Here is a 10,933-nt window from a genome sequence, read left to right on the forward strand (position 1 = left end):
GCCTCCATTTTTGATTGCACTCATAACCTTTTTGATTTCGACTTGGGTAGATTTTTGTTCTTTTATTTCGCCAGAAAGGGATTCTCTAGTGTCTTCTATGCTTTTTTCAAGCCTAGCTATTATCTTTATAATCATTATTCTGAACTCTAGTTCCAGCATCTTACTTATTCCATTCTGATTAGGTCTCTGGCAGTCAGTACTGCCTCTTGTTCTCTTTTTTGAGGTGAGTTTTTCCATCTTGTCATTCTATCCAGAGAAGAATATATGAATGAGAGAACAAAATACTAAAATGCAACAATGACCCCAGAGAAATATACACTAAACAAATCAGAAGAGACCTGAAATCGGGGGGGAAAAAAAAGAAAAGAAAGAGAAAAAGAAAAAGCAATTAAAAAAAAAAGAAAGAGAATATAATCAGACAGGTGAACAGAACAGAGTAATACACTGGATCCTGTGTGTGTTTTGGTCTGTTTGTTAGAAAACTAGATCCCAAAATTGTAAAGAAAGAAAAACTTACATATGTACAAAAATAAAATTAAATACAATGAAAGGATAGAATGTAACTGCAAAAATAAAAATTAAAAGATAAGAAAAAAACCAAAAGAGAAAAACAACAACAATAGCAAAAAAGGGAAGGGCTATACACAGATAGGTGAGCAGAACAGAGCAATACACTATATCCCGAGTGTATTTTGGTCAATTAGAGGAAACTACATCTCAAAATTGTGAAGAAAGAAAAATGTATATATACAAAAATAAAATTAAATACATTGAAAGGATAGAATGTAACTGTAAAGATGAAAATTAAAAAAGACTAACAAAACAAAGAAACAAGAAAAACAAACAAACAAAAAACAAAAAAAAGGAAGAAGAAAAAGAAAAAAGAGAGAATATGATCAGACAGGTGAATACAACAGAACCATAAACTAGATTTTGGGTGTATACTGGTCTGTTAGAAGAAGCTGTATCCCAAAATTGTAAAGAAAAAAAAACTTACATATATATATATATATATATATATATACATATATACATATACACAAAAATAAAATTAAATACAATGAAGGGATAGAATGTAACTGTAAAAATGAAAATTAAAAAAGATTTTTAAAAAGTTGATAAAATAAGAAACTGGTTGAAAAAGGAAAGAGAAAAAATAAAAAGAAATTAAAATTGAAAGACTAAAGAATCATGGGGAAAAACCCATGAATTCTATGTGTTGTAATCTCCTAGGGCTAGAGTTTTGCAGTTCTCATTGAGTGGTAAACTTGGTCTTGGCTGGATGTTCTTTCTGATCTTTTGGTGGAGGGGCCTGTTGCTTTGATTCTCAAGTGTCTTTGCCCCGGGCAGAATTACACAGCCCTTGCCAGGGGCAGACTGAGTAATATGCTCTGGTTGCTCTCTGTGGCTTTTGTTCCCTGAAGGCTTTCCACACAACTTAAGAATAGGTATTTATTCCTCTTTAAATATTTGGTAGAATTTGCCTGGGAAGCCATCTGGCCATGGACTTTTGTTTTTTGGGGAGATTTTTGATTACTGATTTAATTTGCTGTTATGGGTCTGTTCAAATTTTCTATTTCTTCCTGTTTCAGTTTTGGTAGTTTGTATGTTTCTTGGAATTTATCCAGATTCTTTTGTAGTTCATAAGTGTGATGATTGGGTGTTCACGCCGTTGTGTGACATGTGCCTCCCTCTCGGAATTTATCCCTTTCTTCCAGATTGCCTAGTTTGTTAGCATATAATTTGTCATAATATTCTCTTATAATTATTTGTATTTCTGTGGTGTTGGATGTGTTCTCTCCTCTTTCATTTGTGATTTTGTTTATTTGGGTCCTTTCTCTTTTCTTTTTGAAAAGTCTGGCTGGGGATTTATCAATTTTATTAATTCTTTCAAAGAACCAGCTCTTAGTTTTTGTTGAACAAAACCAGATTTGTTTGTTTGTTTGTTTCTATATCATTTATTTCCACTCTAATCATTATTGTTTCCCTTCTTCTGCTGGTGTTAGGCTTTATTTGCTGTTCCTTTTCTAGCTCTTTTAGGTGTAAGTTTTGGTTGTGTATTCAAGACTTTTCTTGCTTCTTGAGGTGGACTTGTATTGCAATATATTTCCCTCTTAGGACCACCTTTGCTGCATCCCAAAGGTTTTAGGCCATTGTGTTTTCGTTTTCATTTCTTTCCATGTATTTTTTCTTTAATTTCCTGGTTGTCCCATTCATTCTTTCTTTAACCTCCATGTATTTGTGGTCTTTCCAAGTTTTTCCTTGTGGTTGACTTCAAGTTTCATAGTGTTGTGGTCTGAAAATATGCATGGAATGATCCCAATCTTTTTGTACTAGCTGAGGGCTGATTTGTGACCCAGTATGTGATCTATTCTGGAGAATATTCCAAGTGCACTCAAAAAGAATGTGGATTCTGCTTCTTTAGGATGAAATGTTCTGAATATATCTGTTAAGTCCATCTGGTCCAGGGTGTCATTCAAAGCCATTGTTTCCTTGTTGATTTTCTGCTTAGATAATCTGTCCATTGCTGTAAGTGGGGTGTTAAAGTCCCCTCCTGTTATTATATCATAATCAATGAGTTTCTTCATGTTTGTTATTAACTGATGTATACATTTGGGTGCTTCCAAGTTGGGGGCATAAGTATTTACAACTGTTAGTTCGTCTGGATGGATAGACCCCTTAGTTATGATAATGTGCTCTTCTTCATCTCTTGGTACAGTCTTTGGTTTAAAATCTAGTTTGTCTGATATAAGTTTGGCTACTTTGGCTTTCTTTTGACGTCCATTAGCATGAGTGAGTTTTCTCCATCCCCTCACTTCCAATCTGGAGGTGTCTATGGGTCTAAAATGAGTCTCTTGTAGGCAGCATATAGATGGGTCTTGTTTTTTTAATCCATTCTGATACTCTATGTCTTTTGATTGGAGCATTTAGTCCATTTACATTCAGAGTGATTATTGATAGATATGAATTTAGTGCTATTGTGTTACCTGTAAAGGTGGTGATTCTGGTGATGTTCTGTTCCTTTCTAGTCTTTGTTATTTTTGATCTTTCCTTTCCACTCAAAGAGTCCCTTTAATATCTTGCAGCGTTGGTTTAGTGGTCACAAACTCCTTTAGTTTTTGTTTGTCTGGGAAGCCAGTTATCTCTCCTTCTATTCTGAATGACAGCCTTTCTGGATAAAATGTTCTGGACTGCATATTTTTCCCATACCCAGCACATTGAATATATCATGCCACTTTCTTCTGGCCTACCAAGTTTCTGTGGACGGATCTGCTGCAAAACTGATTTTTCTTCCCTTGTAGTAAAGACTTTTTTCCCTTGCTGCTTTCAGAATTCTTTCTTTGTGTATTTTGTGAATTTGACTATGATATGTCTTGGTGTTGGCTGGCTTTTGTTGAACTTAATGGGAGTTCTTTTGCTTCTTGGATTTCAATATCTGTTTCCTTCCCCAGATTAGGGAAGTTTTCAGGTATCATTTGCTCAAATAAACCTTCTGCCCCTTTTCCCCTCTCTTCTTCTGGGACTCCTGATACAAATGTTATTATGCTTTAAAGAGTTACTGAGTTCCCTAAGTCTATATTTGTGATCCAATACTTTTCTTTCTTTTGGGGTGAATTCCTCCATCTTGTCATTTTGTCTAGGTCACTATTGTTTGTGTGTGTGTGTGTGTGTGTGTGTGTTTTAGGAAAGCCTGTTATATTCCTGATCCTGAGAAAAATGGCTATATTAAGAAGAGGTCCTATACTGTCTTGGGTCTGGTGCTTCAGAAAGTGTTTCAGAGTATGCACTCTGCTGTTGTATTTTTGCTGCTCCTTCCCTCAGGTCTGTCCTCTGCAGAGTTTCTTCTTGCCTGCAGTGGGGAGTGTTTGGACCTTATCCACTGTGTGGCAAGTTTTAACTAGGTGTGTTTTGGTCTGCTTGTTAAAAGAAGCTAGATCCTATTTCCCCTAGAACTGAAGCTTTCCAGCACTCTATGATCAGTAGACTTGGTGTGTGTGTGGGGATTTGTGCTGGTCTTCTGGAGAAGGGGCCTGCTGTGCTCGTTCTCAGGCAGACTTGCCATAGTAAAGATGTACCTGCAGGGTGCAGGGGGGCAGGGCTTGGTGTAAGCAGCTCCAGCCTCCACTAGGGGGGTGCTGTGCTGCTCATCGAAGTTGGTCATTGCTAATGAGCTGGCGAAAAATGGCTTTGCTCTGCTCTCTCCTCTGGGAGTGGGGAGTTTGGGCCTGCCACTCTTCAGGAAGCCCTCTCAGAAGAGTGAACAGTTTCCTCTCTTGTGTCCCTAGCTTCTGTCACATACCTGCCTTCACCCTGTCTGTGCCCTAGCGGTCTGCTTGCCAGGTGGTCCAGTTCTCCTGTGTTTTATCTCCGGCTCACAGCTGGGCTTCAAAACTCCAAATTTTAGGGACACAGCACAGCATGGACACGTACTTATCCTCTGGAAGAGGGTCTTGCTGCACTGTGGCTGGTGCCAGTTTGTCCCAGAAAAGCGGTCCCATGACCACACAGCAGTTTGGAGTTTATGGTAAAGTGCAGCAAAAAGCCGGCACCAAGGTTTGCTGCCCTCAGCAGGTGTCTCTGTTCCTATGCTAATGAGTATGTTGGTGCCCACCAGGTCTTTTCTCCCTGGAGAGGTCATACCACCACTCCCAAATGCACTCCAAGAGGGAGAATTGTTTCTCCCCATGCAACCCAGGGGATCCTCAGACCACACTACCTTCTCCCAGGTCTCTGCCCTCCTTCCCCATAGGAGCACCACTAAGGCTGCCAGGCATGACTCCAGTGATAGTGCAGACTTCTAAAACTTCAGACTTTGAGCTCCACTACTTATAAAAACTTGTGGTGATCAGACATTCTCCTTTTCCCAGTCAATGGTTTTGGGGAAGTGTTTTTCTTGTGTAATCCCCTGCATGTTGCTTTTATTCTTTGTCTCTCTCTCTTTGTCTCTTGTTCCTCTCTCCATGATCAGGGCTCTCTCCCCTCCACAACATGTACAGTTCTTTTCTCCCCCAAATCAACTCTCTGCAGCTCCTACCTTCCATAATGTGGCTGTTTTTCTCCCTCTGATTGTGCAATTTGTTTTCTCAGTCTTCAGATCAATTACTTGGGTGTTCAGAATGATTTGATATTTATCTGGCTATGTTGGAGGGATGAGGTGAGCATAGGGTCCCCCACTACTCCTGCAGTGTCATTTAGATAAACATGGTAAATATATAGTGATTTTATTAAAAATTGAAAATTAAAAAAATTGCAAATTAAAAAACCAAAGAAAGCTTAATTAACACAGAAATACATTTGAATTTTTAAAAAGCTGTCACATTTACTGAAAATATTTCCACAGTAACTCTGATTAGTTTTAAAATTTCTGGATAGATTTAAATATTTGAAGCACAAGGAGCATGTTGCAATGACACTATATTGGAAAAGGATGTGTCCTTATCAGATGATGTACATAATGCTAAATTAATGGCCTGTTGAAAGATACTGTTAAAATTTAGAAAGGATATTAAAACAGAATACTTGAATAATTGTGCACATTCACACACAGTGATATTAAGAATCTATAAAAATCAGGAGTCATTATCCTTGAATAAAAGTGAGGGGAATTAAGTCATTTCAGAATGATGAGAATACAATGAGAACTGGTCACTTACTTCTTTTCATGAGGTCCTTTCATTCAAGAAAATGATGAAATCTCATGGGAAATAAGGGCTTAAACATGAATGGGGGAACAAAACATGAAATGTATTTAAATACAAGAGATATGACCAATGACTGTCCAGTGCAGAAAGTCCCTAAATCAGACAGCTTGTCTATAGCTTGTCTACGAAAAACAATATTTTTATCATCTTGTTTTAATTACTGGATTCTCACTGGGTTTAGAGTTCTATGCTAGACATAAAAGCTCAAGGTTTCAAGGAGTTGCTGCAGAGACATAAAATACTGCCTTCTTTTCCATCACTGTTTATATGATTATCATTGGATCCTATATATACTTTGAATACAATAACTCTCTCATAAGCAAAAAATAACACCATTTCTTGAGAAACTACCTTGTGCTAGCTGCTCAGTGCTTCAGTGTATTAATCCTCACTACAACCCTCCTTTACATAATGAAATTGATGCCCACAGTGTGACCAGGCAGGATTCAAAGTTCATTACCCATAGGTTATTAATAAATAATGTTCACAATGATAATTGATTTGCTATAATTGCTAATTCCTTGTTCAACAAGAATTAAACCAGAAAATGAGGGAATTGACCTCATTTAAGTGGAAGCTGTACAGGGCTGGGAGCCATAGAACTTGTTCAAACTCAGCCCTGTAGCAAGCTGGCCATTTGACCTACATAAGCTTGCAAGGTATTCTATTTTAAAATATTAGGCCAGTTTTCAAACTTTCTATCTGAAATCATCATGTCTGAAAATATTCTATCTGGATAATACCTGATCTTACCATTTAGAGAACAATTTGGTAAAATAGCAAACCTAGCACTATATTTTTACTTAAGCTTTGTTATGTCCACTCCTTGCCCTGATTTTCACTACCGGTTACCATGCTGGTGGACTGCTGGGTGGAATGTGGGTCCTCCGGAAGCTCAGAGCAGGAATCCCCATGCATCACAGTCTGTGTTTTTTAAAGGGGACTCTGCCAGGCTGTGGGTGATAGCACACTAGCACTAGAGGTTTTAAATATTTAGTTAATTCTCATGTATGTAGGCATTTATCTATTTTTTAGATTACCCTGGTGCTCCATAGATGACTAATAATTAAACACTTTGTCAGAAATAGTTGGTTGCCTTAAATTAAGAATTAATAAAATAGAATTTAATTAGAACATTTCTTGATAAAAGGATCAATGATAACTTTAAGGTGTCAATGTGGTATTATTAGTATATATAATTGATGCATTTTCTATTGAAGCAGTGAATCTATTCTTTTGATACTAATATGCAGAAAAAATGATTTCCTTTTGAAAATTCACTGATAAAACCTTTGATACCACTTCCTGGAATATGGGACCAACAAGATTCTATTTTGAGACAAAGTGGTCATGTTTAATTTTAGGTTCAAGGGAGTGGAGACAAGCTTCGTTTCCCTTATCTTTGTTGTCAATTTGAATATTACTCCAATCAAGACTTTATTTGGTCCTTGGTAAATAAAAGCTTAATATTTTGTAGATAGATTAATAAGACAACTTGTGTGTGTAATTATATGCATTCTCTGTTTTAAATAAAACCAACTGGTATTTTGGTGTTGCTCTCCTTAGTAATATTTTATTATAAAAATGAAAGAAGACTAAATGTATTCTCCATCTTTTAAAAGCCTCACATTTAAAAATGAAGTAGATATTTAAAATGGTTGTTAGATCAGGGATGAAAGTGATTTTAAAGTGCAGGGAAAATGGAAAGTCTCATGAAATTAGGGCACATGGGCTTTCAATGCTCATTTTTCTAAGCATATGGCAAAATTTCATTTGTGTTTTCTTACTATGAATTAGCTAAAGAATTCTTAGGGATGATGTTGTTCATTATATCACTCTGAGCAGAAACTGCATCATAAAGAGGAAATTGTGGGGGTGACTGGGTGGCTCAGTTGGTTGAGTGTCAGACTCTTGGTTTTGGCTTGGATCACGATCTCAGTGTTGTGAGATTGAGCCCCGTGTTAGACTCTGTGCTCAGCAGGGGGTCTGCTTAGGATTCTCTTCCTCTCCCTCTGTTCCTCCCCTGCCTTTATTTAAAAAAAAAAAAGTTAAGGGGGAAATTGTGATATTATGAAGGCTGGAAATATCTATCTATCATTCTGTATACACCTACTACAATATTTTATCATGCTCCTAAATGCACTTTCCCTAAAAGTATAATTGTCCAATAACTCAATTTATAGATTTTATTTTCTGTTTCTGTGAGTTGTTTTGTTTGTTCTGTGTACTTTTCCTCATCAATTTCTACTCACACAGGTGCAAACACACTGCTTCCCATTCCTGTGAAAGTGAATGAAACTAGAAAGATGTGTTTTAGTCAGGGATTCCACTCTTCCAGCAAGCATTTTACTAAAACGGTGGGAATTATACAAAAAATATTCCCAACTAACACTACAACTTGGGCAAATACAGGGCCTTCTAATGTTGCTGTCTGTAACACAGTTTGCTCCTCAAGCATGAATTTTAAGTGCTTAGTCAGAACTATAGGTACAGAAAATACTCTCTTATTTTGTGTAACTAGGGTAGCTCCTCAATTTCAGCTGGTCTGCTTTAGAGTGGCTATTCTCAAGGTGTGCTCCCAGGACCACTGGAACCTCCCTCAAGACCTTTATTCAGGTTCCATGAGGTTCTTCTTTTTCTAACTACATATCTGGGTGATGGTGGATTTTCTTCATATAGGTCGTCCCAAAACAACACATCACAATAAATTAGATGCAAAAGCAGGTATGAAAACCCAAATGTCTTCATTAAATCAGACATTAAAGAGATTTTACAAAAACGTAAGAACAATTCTCACTATTTTTTCTCCAAATTTTTATTTAAATTCCAGTTAGTTAACGTACAGTGTAATATTAGTTTCAGGTGTAGAATTTAGTGATTCATCACTTACATACAACATCTGGTGCTCATCACAACAGTGTGCTCCTTAATTCCCATCACCTATTTAGCCCATCCACCCAACCACCTCCCCTCTGGTAACCATCAGTTTGTCTCTATAGTTGAGTCTGTTTCCTGGTTTGCCTCTTTTTCCACCCCACCCCCCATGTTCATTTGTTTTGTTTCTTAAATTCAACATATGAGGAAATCATTTGGTATGGCTTAGCATGATACTCTCTAGCTCCATCCATGTCATTGCAAATAGCAAGATTTCATTTTTTATGACTGAGTAATATTCCATTATCTATCTATCTATCTATCTATCTATCTATCTATCTATCTATCATCATCATCTATCATCTATCTATCATCTATCTATCTATCATCTATCATCTATCGTCTATCTATCTATCTATCATCTCTCATCTATCATCTATCATCAATCATCTATCTATCTCACATCTTTATCCATTCATAGTTGATGGATACTTGGGCTGTTTCCATAATTTGGCTGTTGTAAATAATGCTGCTATAAACATCAGTGTGCATGTAACCCTTTGAATCAATATTTTTGTATTCTTTGGGTAAATACCTAGTAGTGCAATTGCTGGGTCATTGGGTAGTTCTATTTTTAACTTTTTGAGGAACCTCTATACTGTTCTCTAGAGTGTCTGCACCAGTTTTCATTCCCACTAACAGTGTAAGAGGATTCTCCTTTCTCTGCATCCTCGCCAACACCTGTTGTTTCTTGTGTTATTAATTTTAGCCATTCTGACTGGTGTGAGGTGATATTCATTGTAGATTTGTATTTCCCTGGTGATGCTGATGTTGGACTCTTTTCATGTGTTTGTTAGCCATCTGTAGGTCTTCTTTGGAAAAATATCTGTTCATGTCTTCTGCCCATTTCTCAGCTGGATTATTTGTTTTTTTGGGTGTTGAGTTTGATAAGTTCTTTATAGATTTTGAATACTAACCCTTTTTCATATATTTTATTTGCAAATATCTTCTCCCATTCTGTTGGTTGCCTTTTTAGTTTTGTTGTTTGTTTCCTTCACTGTGAAGAAGCTTTTTAAATTTTTTTTAAAGATTTATTTATTTATTTTAGAGATTGGGAGAAAGAGAGAGAGATAGAGAGAGATAGAGAGTGTGTGAATGGGAGGAGGGGGAGAGGGAGAGAATCCTCAAGCAGACTTCCTGTTGAGCACAAAGCTGGACATGGGGCTTGATCCAAGCACCGTGAGATCATGACCTGAGCTGAAATCAAGAGGCAGATGCTTAACTGACTGAGCCACCCAGTAAAGAAGCTTTTCATCTTGATGAAGTCCCGATAGTTTATTTTTGCTTTTGTTTCCCTTGCCTCAGGAGACATACCTAGAAAGTTGCTATAGCTGATGCCAAAGAGGTTATTGCCTGTGTTCTCCTCTAGAATTTTTATGATTTCAGGTCTCACATTTAGGTCTTTCTTCCATTTTGAATTTATTTTTGTGTTTGATGTAAGAAAGTTGTCCAGTTTCATTCTTCTGCATGTGGCTGTCCAATTTTCCCAACACCATTTGTTGAAGAGACTTTTTCCTTTCAATATTCTTCCCCGCTTTGTCGAAGATTAATTGACAATATAGTTGTGGGTCCATTTCTGAGTTTTCTATTTTGTTCTATTGATCTATGTAGCTGTTTTTGTGCCAGTACCATACTGTCTTAATGACTACAGCTTTGTAATATAACTTGAAGTCCGGAATTGTGATACCTCCAGCTTTGCTTTTCTTGTTCAAGGTTGCTTTGGCTATTTGGGATCTTTTGTGGTTCTATACAAATTTTAGGATCGTTATAGCTCTGTGAAAAATGCTGTTTGTATTTTGATAGGGATTGCATTGAATATGTACATTGCTTTGGGTAGTATAGACATTTTAACAGTATTTGATCTTCAAATCCCTGAGCATGGAATGTTTTTCCATTTCTTTGTGTCATCTTCAATTTCTTTCTGTTTCTATTTTTTGTTTGTTTTATAAATCAAAACAACATTTCATAAAAATGTTTACTATTATTTTATAATAACTTTATAAATAAATATCTTTAAATGCCAGAATATTAATTTCTAATATGGTAAATATTGATGGATATAACTAACACAAACAAAAGCCCTTTTGGGCTCCTTTGAGTATGTGTTCTGCCAGTTGAAGCAAATGGAGAATATATTTTTCTCTTTAAAATAAATCTGAATAAATGTGAGTTCTGGTTTATTGTCTCAAGCATATATTTTAAGGTAGTCTTCATGACACTAAATGGTATGAGATTTTGAGAATATCATTGCTCAAAATCAACCAATGAAAATATTTTGAACCCAATGTATGTATTTT

At 36.4% G+C, this 10,933-nt stretch overlaps 1 pseudogene; it reads left to right on the plus strand.

The window, feature by feature from the left end:
• Window positions 1-1,628: 1,628 nt before the first annotated feature.
• Window positions 1,629-1,721, plus strand: LOC123324511 (annotated as a pseudogene).
• The last annotated feature ends 9,212 nt before the right edge of the window (window positions 1,722-10,933 follow it).

This window comes from Neomonachus schauinslandi, chromosome 3 (genome assembly GCF_002201575.2).
Source record: "Neomonachus schauinslandi chromosome 3, ASM220157v2, whole genome shotgun sequence".
Taxonomy (NCBI): Eukaryota; Metazoa; Chordata; class Mammalia; order Carnivora; family Phocidae; genus Neomonachus; species Neomonachus schauinslandi.